The sequence below is a fragment of the Cajanus cajan genome, chromosome 11 (assembly GCF_000230855.2).
Source record: "Cajanus cajan strain Asha chromosome 11, NIPB_CcT2T_4, whole genome shotgun sequence".
NCBI classification, from domain to species: domain Eukaryota; kingdom Viridiplantae; phylum Streptophyta; class Magnoliopsida; order Fabales; family Fabaceae; genus Cajanus; species Cajanus cajan.
The window spans coordinates 4,957,488-4,967,273 of NC_138527.1; positions in this window are offsets into that span (position 1 = coordinate 4,957,488).

The following is a 9,786-nucleotide window of genomic DNA, read 5'->3' on the forward strand; positions in this document are numbered from 1 at the left end:
TGATTAGGAGATGTATACCAGATCATGAGATTGATTCGGTCCTGCAGTTTTGTCATTCTTCCCCACCAGGTGGCCATCTAGGCATTCAGAGGACAGCTCGCAAGGTGCTTGACTGTGGTTTCTACTGGCCCACGATCTTCAGAGACGCGTGGAAGATTTGTAGCACTTGTGAGCAGTGCCAGCGAGCAGGAGGATCCCTTACATGGAGACAGCAGATGCCTCAGCAGCCCATGCTATTCTGTGAGGTGTTTGATGTCTGGGGTATTGATTTCATGGGTCCCTTTCCTGTTTCTTTTGGTTTTTCCTACATTCTTTTAGCTGTTGATTATGTTTCAAAATGGGTGGAAGCCAAACCCACCAGAACTAATGATGCTCGGGTCGTAGTGGATTTTGTTAGATCTCACCTATTTTGCAGGTTTGGAGTACCCAGAGCCATTGTTAGTGATCAAGGAACCCATTTTTGCAACAGATCTATGCAGGCTTTGCTCAAGAAGTATGGGGTAGTGCACAGAATTTCCACACCTTACCACCCCCAAACTAATGGACAAGCTGAGATTTCAAATAGGGAGATCAAGAGAATCATAGAGAAGATTGTACAGCCCAACAGAAAAGATTGGAGTAACAGGTTGGATGATGCTCTTTGGGCACATAGGACTGCCTACAAAGCACCTATAGGGATGTCTCCTTATCGGGTTGTCTTGGGCAAGGCATGTCATTTACCTGTTGAGATTGAGCATCGGGCCTACTGGGCTGTGAAGACCTGCAACTTCTCCATTGATCAGGCTGGTGAGGAAAGAAAGTTGCAACTGAGTGAGCTGGATGAGATCCGCCTGGAAGCCTATGAGAACTCTAAGTTCTACAAGGAGAAAACCAAGAAGTTCCATGATAGTTTGATAGCTAGAAAGGACTTCACGGTTGGGCAGAAAGTTTTACTGTATAATTCAAGGCTTGGTCTCATGGGTGGTAAGTTGCGTTCTAAGTGGATTGGACCTTTTGTTGTTACTAATGTTTTTCCTTATGGTACAGTTGAGATCAAAAGTGAATCCACAGACAAGAGCTTCAAAGTTAACGGGCACCGTCTGAAACCTTTCCTCAGCAATCCTTCCCTGTTGAATGCAGTTGTAGAGGAGATGTCTCTGCTCGACCCCACTTCTCTTCCACCATGACATAGGGAGTTTTCTTTTCCCTTCTCCTTCTTTACTTTTATTGCACTTGTCCAGATTTATTGATTGTCCTGATTGCTCTGATCTTCTGTTTGGGCCACATTGGGACAATGTGTGATTTAAGTGTGGGGGGGACGGTTTTAGCTTGATTACATGTTTTTAGGGTTTATTTGTTATTTTAGGTTTTATGTTTAGGTGTTCTGTACAGCTTTGCATGTTTCTCTGTGATTTCTGGGTTTTGATTGTTTGTAGGCACTGACTTCATTCTTGGATAGGAGTTTCTTGATACTATATGGTTTGAAATCCCTGTTTTTCTCTACTTGGAAAGATGATTTTGAGGTTTGAGAGGTTGTTTTAACTGTGACAAATATACCCTGTGTGAGGATTTGAGCCACTCTCTGTTCTTACTTGTGTGTTATGCCTCTTGATTCCCTGCACAGTTGCCTTGTCTTGACTCTTTTTGATACTTCTTGATTCACATGCATGTTTGGATATGATTAAGGCATTTTTGTTCTTATAAGCCTCTGGCCAAATAAGCTTACCCTGAATTATCTCCTCTGATAACCCCTGCTGAGTCTATTTCCCCTTCTTTTGTTTGAAGCTCATTACAAGCCTTAAGCGAAAAACCATGATTACCTTAACCTTAGGGAGTTTTGGAGCTTTGGAATTGTTTTGGGAATAAGTTCTTGAATAAGTGTGGGGGTGTGTGTATGTTTCATTGGATGATATATATTGACTAGTTGATTCCTTATGCTGTACATTTTACTTCTCTGCATGTTATCTTTTCTCATTTCAAAATTCGTGTGTACTGTTCACGATGTAATTTTCGTTAAAAAAAAAAAAAAAAAAAAAAAAAGAGAGAAGTTGTTTGAGGCAAGAGAAAGAGGATTGATCATCATAGAGGTCATTAGAGGTTTCTGGGTTTGTTTCTTGTGCACATTCTTGACTTATTCCCCATTGCTCCTCTAGTTCCTCTGGTTTGTAGTTACTTATCCCATATGTTTTCCTCTACCCTGTCCTTGGCCTCATTACAACCCTAAAAAGACCTTTTGATCCTTATGTGCATGTTTATTGGGTGTTGATTTTAGAGGCTTGCCAAGTCTATCTGTTGCTTGTTTTTCATGAGTGCTTTGAGAGTATACAGTTGCCTAGACACTTGAGAGATACAGTGATACAGTGCATCTTGTGAGGTTCTGTTGCTTTTGAATCACCTCTTGAGCTGATTGATTGTCTTGCCATGTTTTGAAATGCTTGGATGATTTCCATAAGTATCTGGTTTCTCTGACTCTTTATATGTTGGATGTTGTCTACTTCTTTCCTTTTCCCAAGATTCATTGAGGATTATGTAAACCTGTTTGTTTTCTTGTGTGTATTGTTGTCTCTGTTTCTTCCTGTTTCGTCACTTTCTTTGATATATTTGGAATTGTTCTTTGCTTTGCTTTCTTGATTTTGCCCAGGAGTGCAAAAAGCTAAGTGTGGGGGTATTTGATAAGTCATAATTTGATATGTATCTTATCCTTCAATTTAGCTATTTTACATTCCATTCATGGTTAATTATAGGATTTAGATAGATATGTGTGTTGTTGGGCCAAATTGGATAGTTGGGAATTATTATTCTAAATTTTCGCTGTTTTTGGGCTGATGAACATGTCTCGGTCTTAAGGGCATAACTTGGGCTGTAGTGATCCAAATGGTGAAAACTCGGTGGCCCTGGAAATCTGAGACAAAGACCTAGAACTTTTCAGAAGGAACCGTGTTCAAATTCGTTCATCTAGAAGGACAATTTCGGTGGTCAAAAATCGGTGCGGAAATGGCATCCAACTCATCCCACCAACAACACCAACTCATCCCATTTCGTTTTGTCTTAGCTTTTTCCCATTATTTTATATTTCTTTTGTGTTAGATGAAGGCTATAAATAGGCCTTCACTTCTCCATTGTAAGACATCCCTGAATACACCTTCAAATAAGTTACTCTTGGGTGTTCTTCTTCCTCCCTTCTCTTTGTTTTCTTTGAGTTTATTTTCTCTGTTGTAGTTGTAGTTTATGTTTTATTGTCCTTTCCTTTTGTATGCATTTTAATTCTGTTCTTTGCCTCCTCCATGGAAGGCTAGATTGTAGTACTCTTTAACTTGATTTAATGCATTTTCATTTTCCTTGCATTTTCATTTCTAGTTCAAATTTAATGGAAGGCTAAAACCATTGGGTTGGCTTCTTGTTATGGATTGTAATCTCTGTTTGAGGTTGGGTATGTTTGTGTGTCTCTGTTCTACTTTGTTCTTCTTCATTCAACCTCTATATTAGTATGTCCATGCTTAATGGGCTATGCTTAATGACACAGTTGTTTAATCTGTGAAGAGGTTGATGTTGTATACGTTTTCTTAATTCGTGTAGGGAAATCTTGAGTTAATCTTCGCTTAGTTGGTTAACTCGGATGGAACAAGGATTAAGTAGTTAATAGAGCAATCTTATTGTAAATCAAGGATAAGAGAGTTACAATCCGAACAAGGAGCCAATCTATTTTACTTATTGTGTTATCTGTATTTTATTGTGTTATAAACTTAAAATTTAAACAACCAAAATTCCCCCCCCCCCCCACTTCGTGTGTTTAAGCCTTTTACAGAAACTGATGGTCCCCGGCAAAAAAAAATAGAAGTTGTTTGAGGCAAGAGAAAGAGGATTGATCATCATAGAGGTCATTAGAGGTTTCTGGGTTTGTTTCTTGTGCACAACTTTTACAGAAAAACTAAGAGAAAAACGCACAACTTTTACAGAAATAGCCATTTGCAAAATCGGTCGTTTAGGAGGTCAAAATTGGAATTTGATTGATACAATTGTTTCTCGCTGGACTGATTGGCAAGCCTCGGTTTTTGGGGCATAACTTGGACTGTGGTTGTCCAAATGATGCAACCTTGGTGGCTATGGAAAGATAAGAGAAAATCCTACAACGTTTATGAAGAAATTACTTTCAGATTAGGCTGTCTATAAGGTCCAAATCGGTGGCCAAAGTCGGTGAGGAAAAGAACATGGCACCAACTCCATTAATTCATCCACTAACTCCACTAATTCATCCCACCAACTTCAATAATTCATTCCACTAATTCATTCCACTAATTCATTTCAATAATTCATTCCACTAATTCATTCCACTTAGTTTTGTCTATCTTTTTCTCCATTATTTTACATTTTTTTTAATGTGTTTTGGAGGTTATAAATAGGCCTTCACTTCTCCATTGCAAACCATCCCAAGAAACACTTCTCATTCTCATTCTCTCTTCTCTTATACTCTCTTCTTCTCCTCTTCTTCTCTTTGAAGACCAAGGAAAGTCTAGAGGATAACATTAAATCTAATCCTTAAAGTAACTCCTTGGACTGGAATTGGTAGAGCACTTAAATCTCGCAAGCTTACTCTACGATTCATTGGTCCCTACCAGATCCTTAAGAGAATTGGTGATGTAGCTTTCCAAATTGCGTTACCTCCATCCCTATCAAATCTTCATGATGTCTTTCATGTTTCTCAACCTAGAAAATACATTCATCTCATATTGTGGAATCCGACAACATTCAGTTAAAGGATAACCTCACCTATGAGACTATACCTTTGAGGATTGAGGATAAGAGGGTAAAGAAACTAAGAGGTAAGGAAATTCCTTTAGTCAAAGTTGTTTGGGGAGGAAACTTTGAAGAAGGCGCTACATGGGAACTAGAAAGCAAAATGCGGGAAGCTCATCCATTCCTGTTTTCAGGTAAATTTCGAGGACGAAATTTCTTAAAGGAGGGGAGAATTGTAACATCCCGGTTTTCATTATTATTATTATATGGTATTTGGTCATAATTTGGTGATTATCTTTTACTTCAATTGTAGCTAATTCACACTCCATTTATGCTTAATTGTAGGCTTTAGAAAGATATGTGTATTGTTGGGTTTATAGTTGTGTATTTTTTTTTTCTCGCTGGGCTGACTGACTAGTCTCAGTGTCTGAGGCATAACTTGGGCTGTGATGGTCCCAATGATGCAAAATTGGTGTCAATGGAAATCTAAGAGAAAAACGCACAACTGTTGCAGAAATAGCCATTTGCAAAATCGGTCGTTTAGGAGGTCAAAATTGGACTTTTATTGATACAATTGTTTCTCGCTGGGCTGATTGGCAAGCCTCTGTTTTTGGGGTATAACTTGGTCGGTGGTTGTTCAAATGATACAAACGTGGTGGCTATGGAAAGATAAGAGCAAATCCTACAACTTTAATGAAGGAAATTTTTTCAGATTCGGCTGTCTATAAGGTCCAAATCCGTAGCCAAAGTTGGTGAGGAAAAGAACATGGCACCAACTCCATTAATTCACACCAACTCCATTAATTCATCCCACCAACTTCTATAATTCATTCCACTAATTCATTCCACTTAGTTTTGTCTATCTTTTTCTCCATTATTTTACATTTTTTAATGTGTTTTGGAGGCTATAAATAAGCCTTCACTTCTCCATTGCAAACCATCCCAAGAAATACTTCTCATTCTCATTCTCATTCTCTCTTCTTCTTCTCCTCTTCTTCTCTTTGAAGACCTAGAGGAATCCATAGGAGGTGGTTCTACCCTAGTAGAAGGAGCCTAGAGGAGGAAAGCTTCCTCCTCTAGGCTCCTTCTACTAGGGTAGAACCACCTCCTATGGATTCCTCTAGGTCTTCAAAGAGAAGAAGAGGAGAAGAAGAAGAGAGAATGAGAATGAGAATGAGAAGTATTTCTTGGGATGGTTTGCAATGGAGAAGTGAAGGCTTATTTATAGCCTCCAAAACACATTAAAAAATGTAAAATAATGGAGAAAAAGATAGACAAAACTAAGTGGAATGAATTAGTGGAATGAATTATAGAAGTTGGTGGGATGAATTAATGGAGTTGGTGTGAATTAATGGAGTTGGTGCCATGTTCTTTTCCTCACCGACTTTGGCTACTGATTTGGACCTTATAGACAGCCGAATCGGAAAATATTTCCTTCATGAAAGTTGTAGGATTTTCTCGTATCTTTCCATAGCCACCAAGTTTGTATCATTTGAACAACCACCGACCAAGTTATACCCCAAAAACCAAGGCTTGCCAATCAGCCCAGCGAGAAACAATTGTATCAATAAAAGTCCAATTTTGACCTCCTAAACGACCGATTTTGCAAATGGCTATTTCTGCAAAAGTTGTGCGTTTTTCTCTTAGATTTCCATTGACACCAATTATGCATCATTTGGACCATCACAGCCCAAGTTATGCCTCAGACACTGAGACTAGTCAGTCAGCCCAGCGAGAAACAAAAATACACAACTATAAACCCAACAATACACATATCTTTCTAAAGCCTACAATTAAGCATAAATGGAGTGTGAATTAGCTACAATTGAAGTAAAAGATAATCACCAAATTATGACCAAATACCATATAATAATAATAATGAAAACTGGGATGTTACAATTCTCCCCTCCTTTAAGAAATTTCGTCCTCGAAATTTACCTGAAAACAGGAATGGATGAGCTTCCCGCATTTTGCTTTCTAGTTCCCATGTAGCGCCTTCTTCAAAGTTTCCTCCCCAAACAACTTTGACTAAAGGAATTTCCTTACCTCTTAGTTTCTTTACCCTCTTATCCTCAATCCTCAAAGGTATAGTCTCATAGGTGAGGTTATCCTTTAACTGAATGTTGTCGGATTCCACAATATGAGATGAATGTATTTTCTAGGTTGAGAAACATGAAAGACATCATGAAGATTTGATAGGGATGGAGGTAACGCAATTTGGAAAGCTACATCACCAATTCTCTAGAATTTTGGTTGTTTAAATTTTAAGTTTATAACACAATAAAATACAGATAACACAATAAGTAAAATAGATTGGCTCCTTGTTCGGATTGTAACTCTCTTATCCTTGATTTACAATAAGATTGCTCTATTAACTACTTAATCCTTGTTCCATCCGAGTTAACCAACTAAGCGAAGATTAACTCAAGATTTCCCTACACGAATTAAGAAAACGTATACAACATCAACCTCTTCACAGATTAAGCAACTGTGTCATTAAGCATAGCCCATTAAGCATGGACATACTAATATAGAGGTTGAATGAAGAAGAACAAAGTAGAACAGAGACACACAAACATACCCAACCTCAAACAGAGATTACAATCCATAACCAGAAGCCAACCCAATGGTTTTAGCCTTCCATTAAATTTGAACTAGAAATGAAAATGCAAGAAAAATGAAAATGCATTAAATCAAGTTAAAGAGTACTACAATCTAGCCTTCCATGGAGGAGGCAAAGAACAGAATTAAAATGCATACAAAAGGAAAGGACAATAAAACATAAACTACAACTACAACAGAGAAAATAAACTCAAAGAAAACAAAGAGAAGGGAGGAAGAAGAACACCCAAGAGTAACTTATTTGAATGTGTATTCAGGGATGTCTTACAATGGAGAAGTGAAGGCCTATTTATAGCATTCATCTAACACAAAAGAAATATAAAATAATGGGAAAAAGCTAAGACAAAACGAAATGGGATGAGTTGGTGTTGTTGGTGGGATGAGTTGGATGCCATTTCCGCACCGATTTTTGACCACCGAAATTGTCCTTCTAGATGAACGAATTTGAACACGGTTCCTTCTGCAAAGTTCTAGGTCTGTGTCTCAGCTTTCCAGGGCCACCGAGTTTTCACCATTTGGATCACTACAGCCCAAGTTATGCCCTGAAGACCGAGACATGTTCATCAGCCCAAAAACAGCGAAAATTTAGAATAATAATTCCCAACTATCCAATTTGGCCCAACAACACACATATCTATCTAAATCCTATAATTAACCATGAATGGAATGTAAAATAGCTAAATTGAAGGATAAGATACATATCAAATTATGACTTATCAATTGTCACAAAACAAAATTAATTAATTTAGAGCGTTCTTTTTTATCAGAATCTTTAACAGATGATTATAGAATGTGATGAAAACTCTTGCAGAAATTGCAATCCACATTCAATAAAAAGATGAATGATAGTGGTATTTTGAATATAAGAGTTAAAATAGACAGTTGATTTAATAAATTAATTTAAATATTAAATAAAAGTTGTTAAATTTAATTCATTCATTTAAATTTTTATCGATCTAACTGTATTCAATCAATATTTAACCGATAAATCATTTTCGTAAAACACAAAATATTAAAAGTACACTGATGTGCCATCAAAATGATGGTTCATGGGACAATCTTCTTAAAACTATGAAAGACTAAATTGAGTATTTTTGGACTTACAATAGCTTAGAATATTTTTCTTATTTTTAAATTTTATTCTTGTGATAATTTAAGACTACTTTTTAAATTTTGGATTTATAATGGTCCTAATGGATTATTACTATATTTGTAAGGAATTACTTAATAGATACTACTCTTTTTAACTAAGCATGCCACTTAAAATATGCATTTGAAATGTTAACCATCTGATCGATCTTCATCTGAAGTCTGAACCACAAGCAGTTGTACAGATTGTTGATAGTTGGGTGTAAATGTTCTTGCCACGATCATGGAACATAATTATGATAGTGATTGAATGCAACATTGTAGGATGTTTTAGGCATGAAATCTATTAGTGTAATGATTAACCAACATATCCACCCGTGTGCTTGTATAAATAAAGCTAATTTTATTTTATATTTGATTAGAAATAAATAAGTAAATTTGTACACAATTGTGGTTGGGGTTAATATTATTTAGGTTAAAATACTTTATAGGTATTATATTTTTAATTACTTTATCTTTTAATTTTTATATTTTAAAAATATATTTTTGTAGTTTTTATATTTATTTCTTTCAATTTTTTTAATTTCTATAATTTAAGATGAATCTTTTTAGTTCCTATTTTTTAATCATTTTAGTCTCTATTACTAATTTTTTATAACACTATTTATTTTTTCTAGGTAAAGATCTTCAATTTTGTGAGGATAAAAAAGAGGGTGTCTCAACAATGGTGTTGCAAGTGAGGATACATAAGAAACTTGAAACGTCGAAATGTCCAATTTAGAGTAACTCAAACAAAATAACTTTGACATTAGATAAAAAAAATAAATTAATAAGTTTATTACGTCAACACAAAAAAGACAATATTACAAAAATAATAATAATAACAGCAACTAAAACAATTAAAAAACAGTAAATATGGAGATTAAAAGGACTTATCTTAAATTATAAGAACTTAAAATGATTAAAAAAATAAATAAATAACTAAAAATATATATTTTGAATTATTGACACTAAAAGATAAAGTAAATAAAATTATAAGGACTAAAAAATATTTTAACCAATTATTTATTAGGATAAAGTTTTTTTACCAATTTAAAATAAATTTAATTATGTTAATTTTTTAATAATCTTTTGACATTATTAACTATATATATTCATATAATTATGACTCTTTACTATTAATTATTTCTGAAACAAAATTAATCATGTTTACAACATATAGTGAAACACGTATGGTAATTGATAATCTCATAACACTATTAATCACATGTGAAGAAAAATTAATCATCATTCAAGAACCTTGCGATACTATAAATCACATATTGTGAAAAATAACAAGTACAAATAAGAAGAAATATTGAA